This window comes from Mobula birostris, chromosome 7 (assembly GCF_030028105.1).
Source record: "Mobula birostris isolate sMobBir1 chromosome 7, sMobBir1.hap1, whole genome shotgun sequence".
Lineage (NCBI taxonomy): Eukaryota > Metazoa > Chordata > Chondrichthyes > Myliobatiformes > Myliobatidae > Mobula > Mobula birostris.
Window position 1 is genome coordinate 12,805,616 of NC_092376.1, and position 19,216 is coordinate 12,824,831.

Below are 19,216 nucleotides of genomic sequence, written 5' to 3' on the forward strand. Positions count from 1 at the left end.
GAGGCTAGTTGGAAGGTGGCTGATGGAAGTAGGTGGGCGGCAAAGGTCAAGGGCTGGAGAAGAAAGTATCTGATTGGAGAGGAGAGGGGACCATAGGGGAAAGGGAAGGAGGAACGGACCTAAGGGAAAGTAATCAGCAGGTGAGAGGAAGTAAGTGTGGGGAATAGAGCAAGGGGGTTGCGAATTGTTTACCAGAAGGAAAAATCAATATTCATGCCATCAGATTGGAGAGTACCCAGATGGAATATAAGGTGTTGCTCCTCCACCCTGAGGGTGGCCTCATCTTGGAATTAGGAGTCTCTTTAATGACGCCTAAGCAGACATGTGGATGATAGAGAAATTGAGGGAAAGTTTAGATTGATGAAGAGTAGGTTGAAAGGTTAGCACAATTTTCATGGGCTGAAAAACCAGAACTAACCGTGCTGACATATTCTATGTTCTATGCTCTGTGTTCAATTAGACCACCTGCTACTTCCATATCCCATGTGCGGATTTGGATTCAGTTTCCTGTTTATTTATTTATCACATGTACGTCATAACACAGTGAAATGTGTTGTTTGTATGAACAACCAACACACCTATGGAATTGCTGAGGGCAGCCCGCAAGCATCGCCCTGCATTCTGGCTCCAACGAAGCATGCCCACAATGCTTGGCAGAACACAGAATACAACAAATCTGAACATGACAAGCCGAAAAACCAGCTCCTTTCCTCTCACCCACCCAGCCATGCACACAGACATTCCTCCAACCCCAGGACAGGTAGAGCATGGAAGTGGGACACAGCAGATAGTTTGTTAATAGAGCTAAGTTTAAGGAGAGTTCCATAAGCTACTCCCACCTGGCTTTGGGTTACGCAATGAAGAGCGGTGGATGGTTGAGAGGGACAGTGGTAGATAAAGGGAGTCAAGGGGTCATACAGAATAGAAATGAACTCTTCATCCCACCATGTGCATGCTATCTCTATGCTCTACTCCACTTATACCATAAGCCCACTTTCAGTACATACCCTTTTCAGTCCTGCCTATTTAACTGTTCAGTCTAGGTGAAGGGAATCAACCCAAGATATCGACTGCCCATTTCCCTCCACAGATGTTGCCTGACCCACTGAGCTACTCCACCATCATGTGCATTTTTCCACATTCCAGCATCTGCGTTCTCTTGCGTCAATATTTAACTGTCTTTCTAAATGTCTCCTAAATGTAGTGATTGTGCCTGATTCCACTACCTCATCTGGCAGCACATTACAGATGTTCACCACTCTCTGTGCAGAAAGAGGTTCTCCTCAGATCCCTTTTAAACTCACCATAGTCCAATGTTTTCTAATTTCCGGTACCCCTACTACTGAAGCAACATTCTGGCTACCTACACTCTCTACCTGTATCAGGTAACTCCTCAGTCTCATTCACTCCAGAGAAAACAAACCCACCCTATCCAATTTCTCCCCATAACTAACGTCGCCCAATCCAAGCAACATCTGGTGAACCTTAATTACTAATCACCAATACATCCTTCCTCTCAACTTAAACCTAATATAAAGGGGCATAATTTTAAGGTGATTAGAGAAAAGAACAAGGGCAATGTCAAAGGTAAGTTTTTACACAAAGTTGGTGGCTGTGTCACCAAATAAACATACGTGAGGGACATTTAAGAAACTCTTAGATAGACACATGAATGAAAATAATATATATTTTATTCATTTATTGAGATACAGTGTGGAATAGGCCCTTGTGGTGGTTTGAGCCATGCCACCCAGCAACTTCTGAATTAACCCTCACCTAATCCCAGATCAATTTACAATGACTAATTAACCTACCAACTGGTACATCTTTGAAATGTGGGAGGAAACCTGAGCAACAGAGGAAACCTATATGGTCACAGGGCAAGTGCTCAAATTCCTACAGACAGCGACGGGAACTGAACCCTTGCCTCTGGTACTATAAATCATTCTGCTAACCAGTTAACACAGAATTGGAGGGCTATGTGAGAGGGAAGAGTTAGATTGATTTTGGAATAGGTTCAAAGGTCGGCTCAACACAGTGAGCCAAAGGGCTTGTATTGTGACTTACTGTTTTATGTTGCTTATTCCCCCACTCCACTTTTTAAAACAGCAATCTTTATTTCTAGGTTCTCACAAGTCAGGTGAACAAAGATATTTACCAGATTTTGTGCAGTATTAAAATTTAATTATTCAAGTTGATGATCCTTTCTCAGAACCTGAAATACTGCATTGAGTCTGTTTCTCTCTCCACAAATGCTGCCTGAGTTGTTGAGAAGTTTTCCTGTGTTTTATGTTTTTATTTCAGCTTTCTAATATCCACACTGTTGTATATAACAGCAAGAAGTCATTTGACCCATAAAGTCACTGGTGACGAGAACATTCACGTCACTCCTATTCTCTCACATAATTCCCTATGGAGGCTTTGGAGAGGGTGCAGAAGAGGTTCACCAGAATGTTGTCTGAATTAGAGAGGATCCGTTACAAGGAGAGTTTGGACAAACTTGCTTTGCTTTTTCTGGAGTGTCAGAGGTTGAGGGGACATGTGATAGAAGCTTATAAAATGATGCAAGGCTCAGATAGGGTATATAGTCAGAGTTTTTCTTCCAGGGTAGAAATATTAAGTACGAGAGGACTCACACTTTAGGGTGATAGGCAGAAAATGTTAAGGAGATTTGGAAGAAAAGTGTTCAGGAAGGAGGAGAGTTGGGGAGGTAACTGAATGCACTACCTGGGGAGGAGGTGGAAAAAGATTTGAAGGCACTGTTCAAGGGGCATTTAGACAGTGACATGAAAAAACAGGGGATGAAGGAATAAAGACTATGTGCAAGCAGATAAGCTTAATCAGATTGTCTGTAGATTTGCGTATTGGTTACACTTTACATTACCAGTGACATGGGTTCAATTCTCGCGGTTAGCTGTAAAGAGTTTGTATGTTTTTCCTGTGATCATGTGGGTTTCCTCTGGGTGCTTCGGTTTCCTCCTACAATCCAAGGACATACTGGTTGGTAGGTTAATTGGGCATTGTAAATTCTCCTGTGATTAGGCAAGGATTAAATTAGGGGATTGCTGGGTGGCATTGCTTGAAGGGCCAGAAGGGTCTATTCTGAGCTGTGTCACAATAAATAAGTAAATCATAGTTGGGACAGGCATTGTGAGCCAAAGAGCCTGTTCCTGTTTATGTTCTTTTATGTTTTACCCTTTGTGCCAAAATGTTTTCCCAACTGGGAGAACAGAAGATGACCTGATCTAACATCGTTTCCAGGGTATGGTACCTTCAACTCTGTGAACTCTTGTGTTTTCAAGTCTCTCGAGTGGAGCTTGCCTTAAATACGACGTTGCGAAGGCTGTTGTTCCAATCATCCAGGCCCTAAAGACAAGCCCTGGGAGGACCAGGGAGATAGCATACCTCACTAGACATTATTGTACTCCAGAGGGGCATACACAACAAGCTGGAAGAACTCAACAGGTCAGGCAGCGTCTATGGAGGGGAGCAAAGAATTGATGTTTCAGACTGAGACCTTTTATCACGACTAGAAAGGAAGGGGGGAAAAGGCAGAATCAGAAGGTGTAGGAAGTACAAGCTGGCAGACGCTAAGTGAACCCAGGTGAGGAGGGAGGTAGGTGGGAGAGGGGGGAATGAAGTGAAAGGCTGGGAGGTGATAGGTGAAAAGGTAAAGGGCTGAAGAAGAAGAAATCTGACAGAAGAGGGGAGTGAACAATGGGAGAAAGGGAAGGAGAAGGGCACCACAGGGAGGTGATGAAAATACATATATGTGCTTTGACAATAAATTTTCTTTGTACTTTATGATGAGCAAGTCAGGAGAAGAGAAGGGGTAAGGCCTGTCTCCAACAAACCGTGAGTTTCTCGGTAACACATGTAAGTTGTAAAAAAAAATCTCTGGGTAAGTACATCCCATTTCCACTTCATCGGCTACCTCACAATTCATAGAACTGGAGTGGTTGAACATCATCCTCAGTCCTCAGCAAGTCCTTTGGAGATGTTGTGCAAAATATTGTGTGATCATTGAGCCAATTTGTTCATGGCCTATCAGAGCTGTTGTACTCACATGTGGGAATCACACCAATGTCAGAATCCTTGTCAAGTTGGGGACTATTCTTGCCCGGAAATATACAGCTCTACCTTTACTGTTTCTAAACCCTGGAACTCCCTCCTGAATGGTACCATGGGTCTACTTCAACCAGGAGAATTCCAGCAGACCGAGAAGGTGGCTTGCCATCTTCCCAAAGGCAGTTAGGACTCACCCTCAATGAAGACCCTCAGCTTTACTAATGACGTATGGGGGTGCTACGATAGTGAAATGGTGGCGTGATGCTATTACATCTCAAGGTATCGGATTTCAGAGTTCAATTCCGGTACATTTGTAAGAGGTCATTGTAAGTCCTCCCAGTGGAATACAAGCATTTTCCCTGGGTGTTCCGGTTTCCTCTAGCAGTCCATAGACCCACTCAGTCTTGACCTAAATGGCCACTGTAAATTGCCTCATGGTTAGTCATAGTCACAGTCATAGTCATAGTCATAATTTATTGATCCCGAGGGAAATTGGGTTTCGTTACAGTTACAGGTTAGGGTGGAATGGCATAGCTCAAAGGTCCAGAATGGCCTACTCAGGTCTGTATTGATAGATAAAAATATAATTGAATTAGTTAAATCTATTACTTCTGTATCCATTTACCTATTCATTACACCTCACTGTGTTCGCTCTCTTTTTGCACTACTTTTTTAAATTTAAGCATACTATTTCTTATTGTTATTTTATAGTATATTTTGTGTTGCACTATTCTGCAGAACAACAGATTTCACAATTTATATCAGTAATATTAAACCTGATTCTGATTCATTTGTTCACTTATTCATTATTCATTTATTCATTGATTGATACACCTCACTATCTGTCTGCCTATCCATCCATCTGCCCATCTCTCTATCTATCTATCTATCTACCAGTTTTTCTATTTTCTCTCTATCTATGTGCCTATTATCTATTTATTTTTTTCTCTATTTTTCTCTGTTTCTTTCTTTTCCTTTCTATTTTACTGTTTCTATCTCTATTTCTTTTCTTCTTTTTATTTTCTTTCTCCCTTTCTTTATCACTCATTCATTTGCCCTTTTTTCATTCTTCTCTCTCTTTTGTTCTTTCAGTGTCGATTCAATCTGATTAAAGTCCAAAGTAAATTTATTATCAAAGGACGTAGATATTACCACATACGACCTTGAGATTCATTTCCCTCCAGACATTTACAGGGACAAAAGAAATACAATAGAATTTAAGGAAAATTATACGTACATGAGACTGACAAACAACCAACGTGCAAAGGAAGACAAATTGTGCAAATAACAAAAAGAATACTGAGAAAATGAGTTGTGAAGAGCCCTTGAAATTGAGTTTGCGGGTCCCATAGGAGGATGCCTATGGCACGGAGGCTAATTGACGTGGTCAAATCTGCCTCACGTCTTTCACTATTTCCCTACTCGGTCAGGCTAATGACTTGTCTCTGTGGCACCGTCCCAACCTATAAGTAGTTCATTTTTCAATTAAACCTTAATTATTAAATATTTGCAACAGTATTGAGGGAAAACATTATCTATGACATTAATATTTCAAAAGATTAGTTTACATGAAACAACAGGGGCAATCTTTGTATGATCCTTTCCAATCACAAGTTGATGTAACTGCAAAAGGCTTATGTTAATAATAATACTTACACATGCATTGAGACTCTAGATTCTCAATAGACTATTAGATGGAACTGTTGGAACCATCATGCTGCAGAAATAGCAGAGCAGCAAACTGACACTCCTTCAATATGATTCGCTAAAAACTTAAAACACAAGAGAAACATGCAGAATACTGGAAATCCAGACAAACGTGCAGATGCTGGAGGAAATTAACAAGTTAGACTGCGTCATGAGGGGAATAAATAGTTGACATTTCAGGGTGAATCCCTTCAACAGGACTGGAAGGAAGAGGGCAGGTCAGAAAAAGAAGGTGGTGGGAGAGGAAGGGAGACAAGCTGGCAGGTAATATTTGCATTAGAAGAGCTAATGTTAAGAGTTCAGGCGGGAGGAGAAGATGGCGGCGCGACACAGCTCGCAGCGGCCACTCCGGTGGTGATGGCTGTTATTTGTCAAGTAGGGTGCTGTGCACAATCCTGATTTGATGGAGACAGATGTGAGAGCAGAGGAACATCTGGTGAGACTTCTGAAATGCCTGCTTTGCTGCTGCTGCTACAGTGTGGTCTGGAATCTCCGGGGGAGAAGGCCCCGAGTCCTTGGCTTTGCTTGTTGCTCGGCCGCCGGGGCAGAGTCAAAGCACTCGGCGGAGGATGGTGCTCAGAGAGGCTGTGTCGGAGGGGCTGGTTGGAGGCTCAAAATTTTTGGACGGACTCAGAGTCCGCTGCGGTCGGGTGCTTCCAATGCATCGGCAAGCTGTCGGCGCTTGGAGGTTCATGGCAGGGAGTTTCTCCCTTCTGCCGCCTGCGTGAGATGATGAGCCTATCAGGACTTTGAGACTTTTTTTTACCGTGCCCATGGTCTGCTCTTTATCAAATTATGGTATTGCTTTGCACTGTTGTAACTATATGTTATAATTATGTGGTTTTGTCAGTTTTAGTCTTGATTTGTCCTGTGTTTTCTTGTGATATCACTCTGGAGGAACGTTGTATCATTTTTTAATGCATGCATTCTAAATGACGATAAACGAGGACTGAGTGTCCTCATAATCTAATCTATAAGGAGTGTTTCATAGCTCTGGGCTAGTACTCACTAGAGATTAGAAGAATGGGGGTGGGGAATCTCATTGAAGCCTATCAAATCCTGAAAGACTTCGATAGAGTGGGCATGGAGAGGATGTTTTCTATAGTGAGGGAGTGTAGGACCAGAGGGCACAGCCTCAGGAAGGACATTTCTTTAGACTAGAAATGAGGAGGACTTTCTTTACATGAGGGTAGAGAATCTACAAAATTTTTTTGCCACAGATGGCTGTGGGGCCAAAGTCATTAGGTATATGTAAGGCAAAGGTTGGTAGGTTCTTGTTTAGCAAGATGGTCAAAGGTTATAGAGAGAAGGGGTTGAGAGGGATACTAAATTCAGGAATGATTGAATGGCAGAGCAGACTCAAAAGGCCAAATAATCCAAGTATGCTGCTATGTATTCTGATCTTAGGTGAAACCAGGTGAGGGGGAAGTTGTTATTCTTAAAACTCATCTCCTGAACTAAGTTATGAGATATCTCCATATATACATCTCACTTCTGAGTTAAATAAAATTACAAAACACTAGTCTGGAGGTACAGGAAATAATGATGAAAATTATTATGATTTTGTGAGGAGAACTGAACACAAAATATGCAGATTCTACTTCATCTATATGGGGCCTGTTGGAGACCACATTGAACATAGCGCAGTACAGCACAGGAACAGATTTTTCAGCTTACCTAATTAAATTAAAATTAATTCACTTCAGCTGCATGTGATCAATAACCGTCCATCCCCTGCATGCTGTACACAGCGAGGTGGTATGGCAGCATAACAGTATAACAGTATTTTAGTGCCAGTTATAAAGGGTTCAAATCCTGCCACTCTCTGTAAGGAGTCTGTCTGTTCTCCTCATGATTACAAGATATTCATTCTGAGTGCTTCACTTTCCTTTCACGTTCCAAGGATGTATATGTTAGTGTTAGTGAGTTGTTGGTATCCTACGTTGGTGCCGGAAGCATGGCGACATTTGTGCGTTGAGCAGCACAATCTTCTCTGATTTGATTTGACACAAACAACACATTTGGTTTGATGTAGATGTGACATTATCTGCCTCTCCCATTTCGCTGGCAACCAGTTCCAGGTACCCACCCCTATGTGTGTAACGTTCCGTTATATTAGCTCATGTATGTCTAGGGGAAATCCAGCCCAGCACCCGCCTCAACACTCCCCACAGGGTCGGTGGCCGCCCGAATCAATCACAAACATCAATCATCAGCCAGCACACCCAGTAAATTTTAACAAATACACTTTATAGATATTACTAATTCTATGACATTAATATACATTCGATACAGAGAGGAAAGTAATGAAAAAAAAAGCGCCAACACTTATCAAAGTCCAAGTTTTTTGCGCACTACGTTGGAGCTCAATTCGACTTCAGACGACCACCCGAATTCCGTCGACTCACGGCTCGGGACCACCCTGAGTGATCGACCGGAGCCTCTCCACACGTCCGCGTTCTTCCTCGTCTCTCCTCCGACTCCACGCCAAAACTCAGTCCACAGTCATATCATACAGCATGGCATCCAAAAACAAAATGATACATAACCACCCATTGGCTAATAGAACCTTGTTATCATCATTTTAAAGTAAAACAAACCGTTAGCGCAAACTCTCTGCAGCGTTAAAGCACAACAAAGCCGCATTCCCCAGATTAACATAACAAAATCGCCATTTTAAATGTAACAAAAGAAAGACCCCGTACACTCTCCCCCCACCACAAAAAGTCATGCCCTCATGACGTTAACAGAGTTCACCAGTGCTCCTTGTAAAACACAAAACCCAGCCCAGGTGCATAAAGCAGTGACATAACTTTGCAGGGCAGTAGAGATCACACCCTGCTCTCCCGGTGCTATATAAGTGAGTCTTTCTGGGGAATGCCTACTCCTCTGAGGCCTCTGTACTTCCTCTGCTGACTCTCCCTGTTCAGACACCCCAGTTGACCCCTCAGGCCTATCTGTCGGACCTTCCCCTTCACCGGGATCCCTCTGCCCCTGTGAGCCCTCTGGCTCGGGTTCTGCCTCCACCCTCTCCTCCCCCAATCCCGGCTGTAATACAGGCAGCTCTGCAACACCCTCCCTCGGTCCCCCTGACTCAGTGATGGAAGGGCCAAGAGTCTCTTCTCCCGGCACCGGGGAATCAGCGAACGGAAGCAGGTACCACACGTCCGAATCATCATCTTCCGATGACATATCCCTTCTCGAGGTGGGGACCAGCCCCGTCTCCTTCGCAGCGGGCTCTTCCCGCGCCCCGCGCCCTCGCAAAGTCCTCGTAATAGGAGTAAACTCCCATTCGGGCTCTGGGTCGATCTTCACCTCTCGACCCAGAGGCAACAGGTGGTTCCGATGGAGTACCTTGACAGGCCCCTGCCCGCCCTCAGGTCTCACCCGGTAAACCGGGAGATTCGGCATCTGACTCTCCACCACATAGGGGGTGGCTGCCCAACGGTCCGCCAACTTGTGTTTACCCTGTAGTCCTAAATTCCGGATAAGGACTCGGTCTCCCGGCAATAGCTGGACGAACTTTACCTTCTGATCATACCTCCTTTTATTCCGCTGGTTCTGCTTGGTGGCTGCCGCCTCAGCCAACTCGTACGCCCTTTTCAACTCTCTCCTCATATTGGACACATACTTCAGACATGGCTTCGAAGGTATTTCCCCCGCTTCAGTCCCAAAACACAGATCAATGGGCAACCTCGCTTCCTGTCCGAACATCAGATAGTAGGGCGAGTACCCCGTAGCATCATTGCGAGTACAATTGTAACAATGAACCAAATGGGCAATATGCCAACTCCACTTACTCTTCTGTCCAATCTCCAAGGTGCCGAGCATGTCCAGCAGGGTCTGGTTAAACCTCTCGGGTTGAGGATCACCCTGCGGGTGATAGGGGGTGATTCTGGACTTTTCAACCCCAAGCATATCCAGCAATTCATGGATAAGCCTGCTCTCGAAGTCCCATCCCTGATCACTGTGGATCCGCTGGGGAAGGCCATAATAAACAAAGTACTTCTCCCATAACACCTTCGCCACTGTAGTCGCTTTCTGATCCTTAGTAGGAAAAGCCTGCACATATCTAGTGTAGTGATCCGTGAGGACCAAGACATTTGCGGTATTGCTGGTGTCTGGCTCAATAGACAGGAAATCCATACACACCAGGTCCATGGGTCCCGCACTCTTCAAGTGGGATAACGGAGCCGCCTGCGCAGGCAAGGTCTTCCTCCTGACGCAACGGCTACAGGTCTTACAGTATTCTTCCACCTCCCCCCTCATCCGGGGCCAGTAAAACCGGTCCTTGACTAATCCATAGGTCTTCTCTACCCCTAAGTGCCCGGAATCATCATGTAGAGCCTGAAGCACAGTCTTCCGATACTTCTCAGGCATGACCAGCTGCCAGCGCCGGGGGTGGTCCGGAGGCGACGTGACCCGGTACAGGACGTGGTTCTTCAGCTTCAACCGGGGCCACTCCTTCAGTAGTAGGGGAACGGAGGCATGTTTCGCCTTCTCCACCTGCCCCATATCACCCCGGCTAACCGCGTACCAGATAGTGCCAATGCTTGGGTCATCACGCTGAGCCGCCTCTACCTCCTGGGGACTCAGCTCCGGCAGCTGCCTGTTCCTCAGAGCAGTCACATTACAGTAAACAGTGGGCAGCGCGTCACCGTCAGCCCCGTTGATCTACTGCCCGATCCGTTCCCATCTGTGCTCCTACTTCCCCATCGCTCCCAACTTGACACATAGCCTTTGCTCCCTGGGCAGGGACACTCTTCCACTCCTCGGCCATGCCCGACTCGTCGTGCGCCCGACGAGACAGGGCATCTGCATCGATGTTCCGACTCCCCGGCCGGTACTTCAGGCTGAACTCATAGGCAGACAAGGCTGCTAACCACCGGTGCCCAGTAGTGTCCAGCTTCGCCGAGGTCAGGATATAAGTGAGGGGGTTGTTATCAGTTCTCACCTCAAACTGGGCCCCGTATAGGTAGTCACTCAACTTGTCCACCACCGCCCATTTCAACGCCAAGAACTCCAGCTTGTGAGTGGGATAGTTTCTCTCAGATGGCGACAAACTCTGACTGACAAACGCTACCGGCCTCAATCCGTTTCCCTGTTCCTGGTACAGAACAGCCCCCAGACCGTCGTGACTGGCATCAGTGTGTAGAACATACGGCTTCCGGGGATCAGCAAATGCCAACACTGGGGCCTGCGTCAGTGCCCTTTTTAGAGATTGGAACGCCTCCTCACATTGAGCATCCCACCTCAATCCAAAAGGCTCTCCCGGGTTCAAGTATCCTCCTACCTCCGACCCTCGGTCTCCCTTCCTCCTCCTCCCCACAGGTGGATAGCCACACAGCAGCTGGTTCAATGGATGACTCATTTTCGCATATCCTTTCACGAATCGCTGGTAATATCCGCAAAACCCCAAAAACGAGCGTAAGGCGCTCACCTTCTGAGGTCTCGGCTAGGTGGTGACTGCGGCTATCTTATCCGGATCAGTGGCCACTCCATTTCGCGAGATTATATGCCCAACATAACTGACTGACGTCTTGCAGAACTGACATTTATCCAGGGAAAGTTTTAACCCTTCCTCCTTCAGCCGACTCAGCAGCTTCAGCAGCCGCTCCTCATGTTCCTCCAACGTAGATCCAAACACTATCAGGTCGTCCAGGTACACCAATACCTCCAGCAGGTTCATGTCCCCCACTGTCCGCTCCATGAGCCGCTGGAAGGTGGCTGGGGACCCCGAGATACTTTGGGGCATTCGTTCGAACTGGAAAAACCCCAGGGCGCAGATAAAGGCTGTCTTCTCCTTATCAGTCTCGCTCATCGGAATCTGGTAATACCCACTCCGCAAATCCAATACACTGAACCATTGTGCACCACTCAGACAGGCCAGGGCATCTTCCACCCTCGGGACCGTATATTGGTCGGGAACAGTGCGGCGGTTCAGGGTCCTATAGTCCACGCACATGCGTACCTTCCCATTTTTCTTCCTTGCCACCACTATGGGGGACGGATAGGGGCTTCGGGGCTCCGCAATAATCCCTGCGTCTTTCAACTGCCGCAAGTGCTGCCGCACATCTCCCACCTCTGTTGGGGCCAACCGCCGCGACCTCTCCCTAAACGGGGTGTCATTTGTCACCCCGATAGTGTGCCGAGTGCTCTTGGAACATCCTACATCAAACTCGTCCTGAGAAAAGACATCCCCTAACTTCAGCATCTTCTCCACCAGCCTGCTCTTATACGCCGGCGGTACAGGGGAGTTTTCAAAATTAAAGGTCTCCTCGGTCAGTCGCCCCCGTTTCCCAATAGTTTCCCTCCAGTGGGCTTCACGGGGGTGCTGGACATCACCGTCACCGGGAACAAGTGCGTGAGGGGCATCCCGCGCTTAAAGGTGATCTCCCTCTCCGTTGTGTTCCTTACCATCACCCCCATCCGCCGTGCCTGCACAGCTGAGGGCCTCTGCAATTCAGATCTCACCAGCGCCCCAGCCGGGAACCGGGACTCCCTTTCCAGGTCGTCGGGGGCGTCTACTAGCAGGGCATCTACTAGCAGGGCCTCGCCCGGCGGTAATCCGGGGAATCTGGGGGTCCTCATCACTAATACCGCCTCCCCTGGCCATATCACCTTAGGCCTCGCCTGAGTGCACCACACCGTCCCTCGTTTGCACTCAGGATCCAGCCCCTGGGGGTCACTCACTCCTTCGTACACCACTCGGAACACGGGATGTACAGAGAGGGTCTCCAAAAAGTTCTCCCCCCCCCCTTCTTCTTACAGGCTCCCAAGAGCCGTCGCACCATAGGGGAGTTAGTCCCCACCAACAGGGCAGCACCACCGGTCCCCACCGGGTCCGGACAAACCAACACCAGCGTCTCAAAGGCTTCCGATACTCCCACATCTCCCTCTGAAAATTCCAATCTCACTGACAAGTATCCATCGTACGGGTAATCACCATCACTTATGCCCCAAATCTCCAATGCGTTAAACGGAGTTACTGGCAAATGCTTCAGATATTTGTTGTAGAACGACCGGTACAGTCAGGTAACCCGCGACCCGGTGTTAAGGATGGCTTTCGCAAAGATTCCCTCTATCCGGAGGGACACGTTGGAACGGGGTCCCACCAGTCCAACAGGAATTTGGGCTTGTTCTTTCTGGGGTTCCATAGCGGTTTTCTGGGAACGTGTTCCTCCCGAGACTCCAGTCCGTTCCCTCACTGAGCCTCTCCTAAGTTTCCCGACACCTCTCCCTTCTTGGTGGCCCGGGGGCCCTCCCCCCTCGGCGCATCTCGTCTCTCACAATCCTTCCGCAAGTGGCCAGCTTCCCCACAGCGGTAGTACGCCCCCGGCCACTCACATTCCCGGCGGAAATGTCCCTCTCTCCCACAGTTACAGCACCCACTACTCGCCGCCTCTCTCCTCCCGATACGGCCCCCCGGAGACCCTTTGGATTTCTCTGGTCTCACCCCGACTACCACCTCCTGAACCGCTGAAGACCGTCCCTGAGGGTCCGAGCCCCCTGGTCGGCCCAAAGCACACTCCTCGGCCCATACCTCTCGGATCAGCTGTCCGAATGCTGGAGGGGGGCTCTGCTTAAATGACTGCCGTACGCTCCAAGCCACTCTGTCATCCTCCCGGGATCCGTTACATATCTGGCTCATCCTTAACTCCGCCACTTCGTCCTCCTTCACTACCCTCGTCGCAGCAACCCCGTAAGCTTTCCTTCCAGCCTGAAAGCATAGTCTGAGAGCTTTTCCCCTCTTCTCTGCCCCATCCGTTGAAACTCCGCTAAATCCCGCCAGGGATCCCCTGACAGTCCAAACACTTCCTCCAAAGCGTCCAAACACTCCGATAGGGAAACCAAGGGGCGGGCGGCTCTCAGATCGCGGACCACCCCGCCCCTTAAGCTTTCAACCAATCGCTGTCTCTTTTCCTCATCCGAAACTGGCCACACCTCTAACAATTGGGATGTATCTTCAACCCAGGTATCATAGTCATCCTCCCCTTCTGGGGTGGGCTTGACTCCCGAGAAAGTTCTCAGCTTCGGGCGGGGCCCCTCAACCCTTCTCGCCAGGGAGGTAATGGCAGCCGTTAACTCGGCAGTCTCCTCAAGTCCATGGCCTGGCCAAACCTTCCCACTCCACACCTCTACCTCTTGCTACGGGCACCCGGCCGGGGGCCTCATCTAGCTCCTCCTCCTCTGGCACCTCCTCACTTGCGTCCTCGGGGAGAGTGTGGAGACCCCACGGCCCCGCCTCCCCCGGGGCGTGGACTGTCGCTGGTAGTTCCAAAGTCATGACATCGGCACTCGTCCGCACCAACATCCAGCTAGACTCCAGTTCTTTCCCACCCTTTCCAGCTACAAGTTCTACCTGCCCGATACCTTTAATCAAACTCAACCCTCGCACCAGTACCTCTGCCGGAATACGATAATCGACCCCGCTTACCACACACGCATGATTCACCGGTACCTCCTCCAATTCACACCAACTTACAATCTTATCTCGATCCATCTTCACACCACTAACCACAACGACAAGTACAACTTTCCCGAAAAAGTCCAAATCCAGGACGGTAGCCCCCACTTGTAACGTTCCGTTATATTGGCTCGTGTATGTCTAGGGGAAATCCCGTCCAGCACCTGCTTCAACACTCCCCTCAGGGTCAGTCGCCGCCCGAATCAATCACAAACATCAATCATCAGCCAGCACACCCAGTAAATTTTAACAAATACACTTTATAGATATTACTAATTCTATGACATTAATATATATTTGATACAGAGAGGAAAGTAATGGAAAAAAAAGGCGCCAACACTTATCAAAGTCCAAGTTCTTCGCGCGCTACTGTTGGAGCTCAATTCGACTTCAGGCGACCACCCAATTCCGTCGACTCACGGCTCGGAACCACCCTGAGTGATCGACCGGAGCGTCTGCGCACGTCCGCCGTCCTCCTCGTCTCTCCTCCGACTCCCCGCCAAAACTCAGTCCACAGTCATATCATACAGCATGGTATCCGAAAACAAAACGATACATAACCACCCATTGGCTAATAGAACCCTGTTATCTCATTTTAAAGTAAAACAAACTGTTAGTGCAAACTCTCTTCAGCGTTAAAGCACAACAAAGCCGCATCCCCCAGATTAACATAACAAAGTCGCCATTTTAAATGTAACAAAAGAAAGACCCTGTACATGTGTGTAAAAATTTTGTCTTGCACAGCTCCTTCGAACATTCCCCTCTTGTGTTAATTTTATGTCCATCCTGAGAAAAAGATTCTGGTCATCTACTTACACTTTAATGTCTGCCTACTTTCTCTATAACTATAACAATTTATTCTGCATTCTGTCATTAATCCCATATGCCTGCCTGTAACACCTGTCTGCGTTTGACCCATCTCCTTCTCTTCTGAGCTGCTATCATCAGGCGGGTGGTGCAGGAGTGTTGGGTACATGCCATTAGGTTTGGGAGCGGTTGTTGCCCTGCAGCCATTGGTCTCCTGGACCAGCTGCACTCATCTCAGGACTGAACTGACTTTGCAGCCTGTGGCCTGCAGCCATTAGGTTCCTGGACAGGTTGCCCTCGCTCAGGGATGAACTGACTTCGCAGCCTGTGGCCTGCAGCCATCGGTCTCCTGGACTGGCTATACTCGCTCAGCGCTGAACAGGCTCCATGACTGTGGACTCACTTTCGGGGACACTGTGGTTCATGTTCTGTGTATTATTTGTTTATTTTTTAAAAATTATTTGCCTGATTTACACATCAGATGTCTGACAGTCTTTGTTGTGTGGTTTTTCATGGATTCTATTGTATTTCTTTGTTTGTGGCTGCCTGCAAGAAGATGAGTCACAAGGCTGTATGTGATACTGACTTTGATAATAAATGTACTTTGAACTTTGAACTTTGATTTCCTTTGTGCTACCACTGATGTGTTAGATCGATCTGTATGGATGACAATGGAAAAGAATGTTTCACCTTGGTACATGTGACAATTATAAACCTAAGGTACTTTCCAATTTACATTTGCTGTTGTCAAAAAGCATCATACAGCAAACTCCCAAATAAAACAATATTTTGTGGCTGATTTTTTTTTTCTCCCAACCAATCAAATTTCATAACATTATGTCTTTGTAATGAGCCTTTGGAGTTATTTTTAATGTAAATTGAAGTTGTTGAATAAGCAGCTGGATTTTTCATTTCCTGCCACTGTCCGCAAGGTGTTTGTATGTTCTCCCCATGACTGTGTGGGTTTCCTCCAAGCGTTTTGGCTTCCTCCCACATTCCGAAGATGTTCAAGATGGCAGAGGGATCAGCAGTGAAAAGGGTGAGCGGTTTCAAGTTCCTGTGTTTCAACATCTCCGAAGATCTATCCTGGGCCCAACAAATTGTATTAATATGTTAGGCCCAGCTTAAATGGTTCGATGTGGACTAAATGGGCCAAAGGGCCTGTTTCTGTGTTGTGCTTTTCTATGACTCTAATTATGAAGAAGCTATACTATATTTGAAGTTTGAGGTGTTACGTACCTTGTGGGTATCTTGTGACTGTCTTATGACCATGATATAATTGAGTATCTTGTGAGTACGATGTAATGGTCTTGTGATGGTGGGGCTGATGTGATTTTCCTGCCAGTGTGAGGTCACGTGATGACATGTTCTCAACAGATATATAAAGGGAAACCCCTGTTGTGACACAGTTAGCTTCGTTAGTTTGTCAGTTACTCCATTATACTGCGTATTCGTCTTATGACGCAGTTTCATTTTAAAGTGGAGTTTTACTTTCTATTGTAAGGTAAAATCGTTGTGCCAGCAGTTTTGTCAATCGCTGCTTGTTTTGTTTGCTGTATTTTTGATTTACCTTTACAGTCTAGTATTGGAGAGTGAAGACCTTATTAAAGTACAGGAACCTGAAGGATTGAGTAAAGTTGGTGTTGTTTGGCGGTTTCATTAAGGATTGACCTTATTGAATCTTCTTTCAGAAATAGTGACCTGCATCTGAGATAATCCCTGTAAGATCAGGAAGGTTTTTTTGCAGTGTTCATTCGCCAGGAAAAAGTCAGTTCCTTTAAGCCGTTTTATTTTTTTCATCATGAATCCTTTGGACAGAATCAGCAGTAATGTCACGGCTTCGAAGAAATCTATTTTTACAGAGAAGTCTCTCCTTATTGACTGTGTAAATCACTTGGACTTTTGAATTTACTAGTCTAAGACAGAGTTTGAATTTACCACTTTAAGACTGTGTTTGAATTTACCACTTTAAGACTGTTTTCGAATTTACCACTTTAAGAACTGTTCCAGAGTTGCCGTATAGCAGTTAACTTCCGGTTAAGTTAGTTGTTTGAATACTTGTCACTATTGTTGAGCAGAGTTTAATAAATATTTATAGTGGTTTATAAAACTTGACAATTAGATTAGATTAGATTATGAGGACACACAGTCCTCTTTTATTGTCATTTAGTAATGCATGCATTAAGAAATGATACAATGTTCTTCCAGAATGATATCACAGAAACACATGACAAACCGACTTAAAAACGAACAAAAACCATGTAATTATAACATATAGTTACAACAGTGCAAAGCTATACCGTAATTTGATAAGAACAGACCATGGCATGGTAAAAAGTCTCAAAGTCTCTCTAAAGTCCCATCATCTCACACAGACGGTGAACCTTCAGCGCCACAAACTTGCCGATGCAGCATCCTGGAAGCTTCCGACCACAGTCCGACTCCGAGTCTGTCCGAAAACTCCGAGCCTCCGACCAACTCTCTGACACCGAGCACCGAGCACCGAGCACCGAGCACCATCTCTGCCGAGCACTTCAACCCTGGTCCCGGCAACAGGCCGTAGGCAAAGCCAAGGATTTGGGGCCTTCCCTCTGGAGATTCTCGATCGCACAGTAGCAGCGGCAGCGAAGCGGGAATGTCAGAAGTTACTCCAGGTGTTCCTCCGTGCTTCTCACAGCTGTCTCCATCAAATCCAGATTGTGCATGGCCCCCCTTGTTAACACATACGATATTGATTCGGAACGGCCACGCTCACTGCATCGCACTGCCATCTTCTCCTCCTTCAATTATATACTCATTGTTGCTGGTCACGTGACAAAAACTGGGGGCTCGTCTGGATTGTTCCGATTTTGAGCTTAAGTGCTTGTTTAATTATCAATCTGATTTGGGAAAAAGGGAAATACCTGATTCTTTTGTTTGATTGGTCTGTGCATGGTATTCGGCGGCAATGAATATTGATAAGTTTATGGTATCGCCAGACCCGGAGTTATTAGCGAAGGCGAGAAAGGATGATGTATCCGAGATTGCTAGAAGGTTGGACCTTAAAGGAATTACGAAGGGTACAACAAAGCCAGTAATCCAAAGAAAAATCGTGGCATACTATAAAGAGTTGGGTGTTTTTGATGAAGACGTGTTAGATATGTTTCCAATGAGTAATCTAGAGATGCAATTACATATTGAACAGATAAATTTGGAATTATTTAAAGCAGAGGTGGCCATAAGAGAAGCCAATAGGATAAAGGAATTTGAAGCTAGAGAAGCAGATAAAAAGAGGGAGTTTGAGCTAGCGACAGAGAAATTAAAGATGGAGAGTCAGTCCTCTGGTTCTAGTAAACAGCTTGTTGCTGGTCGCGAAGTTATATTAGCTCCTTCATTTAATAAAACAGAAGTGGACAGGTATTTCTAACATTTTGAAATTGTTGCTCTGATTTCAGGGTGGCCAAAAGATAAATGGCCAGTGATGTTACAAAGTGTAATTAAAGGTAAGGCACAACAAGTTATACAGCTTTAACTGCTGAGCAAGCACTTGATTATGATATTGTGAAGCAGCATATATTGAAAGCAGATGAACTGGATCCAGAAGCTTATGGACAAAGATTCAGAAATTTGAAGAAATCCGTGGAAAAAACTTACGTGGAATTTGCCTATGATAAAGCTGTGTGTTTTGAGCAATGGTTTGCTCTAAAAATGTGAATGGGGAGTATAATAAATTGAAAGAGTTGATTTTATTAGAGGAATTTAAAAGGAGCATACCTGTTGAAGTAATGAGAGGGACACTGCTACATTACAGGAGTCTGCTAAATTAGCAGATGAGTATGCTTTAATCCATAAGAGTAAAATTTCTTCCAGGTAGAACTTTTAATAGGAAAAATAGCACAGAAATTAAATCAAGAGTTAGTGAGAAAGGTAAGGATGAAGTGTAACATGTGAAGTGTAACATGTGAAGGAAAGACACTTTGGTCCTATTTGTAATTATTGTAAGAAACCTGGTCATGAAAGAGCTAACTGTTTCCGATTGAAGAAGAAGAAGGAGGCAGTCCCAGATGCTTGTGTGCAATATATTGAAAAACCTGTAAATGCACAGGGTTTGATAGATACAAATGAAGCTTTGTTGGAGTCTGACCAAGTTAAGAGGGGATATGATCATTTTATAACCGAGGATTTGTA